Here is a 4481-nt window from a genome sequence, read left to right as displayed (position 1 = left end):
TGCATTGAGTAGTCGGGGAACTGTTGTAAGTGCTCAACTCTTATTCTTGTAAATTACCATTTAACATATGTATTAGATCCAAGGAAAGGAGAATACGCATTTCATTAAAGTCCAGCCTTCACTCCCAATCAATATATAATTAAGCTCCTTAATTGTCAAAGTTAATAATCAAATTACACTAAGTTTCACATCTGTAACTTTATCTTAATGAGAGTTCAACTTGGTATGCCCTCTTGGACCTCAACTGTCACCATCATTACTTATTTCTAGGGGTGAGTGCATTTTATGCTCCATCTCACCCTTTTCTTTTTTTTCTGTGTGAGTGCATTTTATGCTCCATCTCACACACTTTTTTTTTTCAGTGTGAATGCATTTTATGCTCCATCTCACACTGGTCACATGCTTGAGGTAGATAAAAAAACTCATGTTTTGAGCTGGTAGTTTTACGATTCAGCTCAAAATAGCGGAGTCAATTTGGAATTTTGTCCTTCTTTGAACCTCAAGAATTAGCACTTCAGATGTGCACTAGCTCTCTTGACCATTAACCATGAAATCAAGTGCTTTCATACACATGAAGGTAGTTAGGGCTAGTCATACTGAAAGACATATTCAACTCCCCTTTTTCTCATGCATATACTAAGTTGGGTCATTTGCAAGAATAAAAACTTAGCAAATACATTGGTCTCCCTCAACTCATTGAAATCCTTCTTAAAAATCATCAAATAGATAGTAATGAACTTTGAGGAGTTCCAGTCTTTTTTTTTTTTTTTTTCCTGGTTATGTCATTGCCTGCATATGTGTGTTGGGGTGAATGAGGTGCATGGTTTCAGCCCCCATACCCTAGCCTCGGGCTCACTGATGAACTTACAATTTATCTATAATTTTTGAGGACTTTAGCATGGATTTTTATGCCGGTTTTATTAATTTTTGCCTTAATTTAGCTTAATGCTAAGAATAAGTTCAGGGATAATTAATCCAAGAAAAGGAAGAAAAAAGGCAAGAAAAAAAGGTTCAAAAAGACCAATTTCAGTCCAGCCCGGTCGTGGAAGCAAGAGAGAGCACTTCGGCCCAAGAAGAGCAAGTGAATTCCTTGAGAAAACCCAAGAAAATAAAGCCTAGCTATGAATAGAATTCGGCCCAGCAAGGAAGGCCCATTCTCAGCCCAAAAGAGCAGCTCAATGTATAGCTATCATGTGCTAAGAGAGAGCCTAAGTGCAGCCCAAATAGCAGCCCTTCAAGAGAGCTCTAGAAAGTTCAAGAAAGGGGTGTAATACACCCCATTCTAGAGGCTTCAAGAAGGGGCAAGAGCCCCCTTGAAAAACTATATAAGGAGGCCTCTAGGAGGGGGGAGAGGTGTTCAATTGCTTGAGAGGAAGGCTCTCCCACTCTTAGAGGTTCGGCCACCTTGAGAGAAGAGAAGATAAGAGAAGAAGGCTAGGCGCAAGGAAGAAGAAGAAGAAGGGCTGAAGGAAATTCAAGACAAGCAAGCTAGAAGAGAAGGTGAGTTCGAATTGAGGGTTTGTGATTCAAAGATCTTTTGTAATAAATCAATTGTAGTTTCATTCTCTTTTGATTCGAATTCAGTTTCTTTGTTATATTTTCTTTCTTCTTTCTCCTTTTTTCCATTCTTCCTTGATGTATTTCAGCTTGTAAAATTTCAGTTCAGCAATCTAATTCTTTTTGATTCATTCAAATGGTCATGAATTGTACTTGAAGTTTCTTGAATAAGGGTGTTATTGTAGATTAATTTGGCCAAATAACCTTCAAAACTCAGATCTGAATTCTCAGATCTGAGATTGCAAGATCTGAATTGCTTGAAAGAGAATTCAGATCTGCAATTTTCAGATTGGCCGAATTAATCTACAGCTTGGAATTCCTAGAGTGCTTGAGAGAGACTCTAGGAATTCAGATCTACTATTCAAGAACTAAATTGAGTGCAAGGTTAGAGATAACTTGCACAATTCAGTTGGTGATCAATTCAGATTTGAATTGATGCCTTAGAAGTGTTTGAAGAAATGCATGCATGGGGATTAGATTCTTGCTAGAGATAGAAGAACCGTCACTCATGCATAGGATGAACATGTGCTTGAGAGAGGCTGTTCATGACCTTGGGGTTTCACCAAACCAAGGCTCAATCATGATTTATTCGAATAATCCAAATTGATAGATTGCTGAATTCTAAGATTGACATTTACTGCTTACTCTTCTAACCTGAATTGAAGGCAATTGGGCCAATGATTTAGATAGATTTTAATTTAGGATTTTTTAGCTTTAATTAAAGTTTTGATTTATTTGTTGATCAGATAAGAAGTGCTCAATTTAGTATTGGTAATTGTTTCCTAAATCCTCGTGGGAATGATACTTCACTCACTACTTTATTACTTGAACGGCTAGTGCACTTGCTAGTGTCACAACGAGCCAGACATCAAGTTTTTGGCGCCGTTGCTGGGGATTAAGGGAAACAATATTAGGAAACATTGAGCATTCTTAATCTGATCTCATTCAGCATTGCATTCATAGTTGGGTTAATTTGCTAACTTTTTCATTTCAGCTTGGACTGCAACTGCTGTACTACTGTAATTGTGTTTTAGTAGATTACTTTTTCTTCCTTGTTTCAGTTTAATTTTAATAAAGGGAGACCTGTTTTCCTTTCTATCTTGAAGTTATTGTCTTCTAAAAGAAAAAAAAAATTTGAAAACATGAGTGTTGCAGATCTGAGTTGCATTCGGCACTCAGATCTGCTATAGCAAAACTGCAATACTCAGCAAAAAAAAAAAAAAATCTGTTCTCAGTGTGATAGGATTAGTTATTTATTTTCTTTTGTGAATATTGGCCTTTTTATTGCTTTGACCTTAACAGTTTATGACAAGCAGACCTGAACTGGAAGAGATCCTTTATGACCCGGAGATTGAACGGACTCTCCGTGTCCGTTTAAGAGCAGCTAGGCAAGTCAGACAAGAAGCACAAGAAGCTCAAGAAGCTCAAGAAATGGCTGAGCAGAGGACTATGATGGACTATGCCAAACCCACTCTCACTGGAGCTGCCTCCAGCATTATCAGGCCCAATATTGTTGCTAACAACTTTGAGATCAAACCTGCCATCATACAAATGATTCAAAACATGGTGCAATTCTGTGGATTGGCCCACGAAGATCCCAATGCACACATTTCTAACTTTTTAGAAATTTGTGACACCTTCAAACACAATGGGGTAAGTGATGATGCCATTAGGTTGAGGTTATTCCCATTTTCTTTGAAGGATAAAGCCAAAGCATGGTTGAATTCATTACCGGTAGGATCAATAGCTACATGGGATGAAATGGCCAGCCATTTTCTCTCTAAATATTTTCCCCCTTCTAAAACTGCTAAAATGAGGAATGACATCACTACTTTTTTCCAGCAAGAGGGGGAATCTTTATATGAGTCATGGGAACGATACAAGGAGCTGTTAAGGAGAGTTCCTCACCATGGCCTCCCCATTTGGCTGCAAGCGTAGACTTTCTATAATGGTCTTACTGACTCAAATAAGACCATATTAGATGCTGCAGCCAGAGGATCCATAAATAATAAAACTCCTGAGGTTGCCCATGCACTTATTGAGGAAATGGCAGCCAACAACTATCAATGGCATTCGGAAAGAACTCAAACTAGGAAGCAGCAAGGCTTGCATAATGTTGACACTTATACAGCACTATCTGCACAAATAGGAGCACTCAGTAAGAAAATAGATGAAATGCAGATAGCTGCCATGCATGTGCAGCCTCTTAATTGTGAATTGTGTGGGGGAGGCCACATCAGTACAGACTACCAAGTTGGCAATCAGTTCAGACCATCTACTAAACAAGTTGACTATGTCAGCAATTCGTCAAGACAGCAGGGTTACCAGAGTCACCATACTTTTCATCCAGGATGGAGGGGACATTCAAACCAGTCCTGGCCAAATCAGCATACTTCCAAGCCGTTCCACCAGACTTATCATCAGCCTGAACCAAAATCCAATTTGGAGGAACTGATGACAAAATTTATAGTAGGTGCAGAAACTAGGTTCCAGAACCAGGAAGCCTCAATCAAAAACCTGGAAAACCAAGTGGGGCAATTGGCACAATTAATCTCTTCCAGACTGCCGGGAACTCTTCCAAGCAACACTGAAGTGAATCCATGAGAGCAGGTGCAAGCTATTACCTTAAGGAGTGGAAAAGAGTTGCCTGAGGTAGAAAAGAAGAATTGGGCTGAACCCAAGGCAGAAACAAGCCTTGGGACCAGACAACAGAAGACGGAACAACCTGAAGCACAACAAGGGATGCACCAACAACCACAAGTTCCATTCCCTAACAGGCTGAAGCAACAAAAATTGGAGAAGGAATTTGGTAAGTTTCTTGAAATATTTAAAAGTTTACATATTAATATTCCTTTTGCTGATGCTTTAGCCCAGATGCCACACTATGCAAGGTTTTTGAAGGAATTATTGGCAAACAAAAGGAA

The 4481-nt window shown here is 39.0% G+C and overlaps 1 non-coding gene across 1 annotated transcript; it reads right to left on the bottom strand.

Annotated features, from left to right (window-relative positions):
- Positions 1–3366: 3366 nt before the first annotated feature.
- Positions 3367–3473, bottom strand: LOC148861099 (small nucleolar RNA R71). Its single transcript, XR_016095227.1, has one exon. It is a non-coding gene; the product is annotated as a small nucleolar RNA R71 (small nucleolar RNA).
- Between the last annotated feature and the right edge of the window lie 1008 nt (positions 3474–4481).

Source organism: Nelumbo lutea, chromosome 4, assembly GCF_056320005.1.
Source record: "Nelumbo lutea isolate HS-2025 chromosome 4, American lotus-T2T, whole genome shotgun sequence".
Taxonomy (NCBI): Eukaryota; Viridiplantae; Streptophyta; class Magnoliopsida; order Proteales; family Nelumbonaceae; genus Nelumbo; species Nelumbo lutea.
This window is presented reverse-complemented; position numbering and strand designations above follow the sequence as displayed.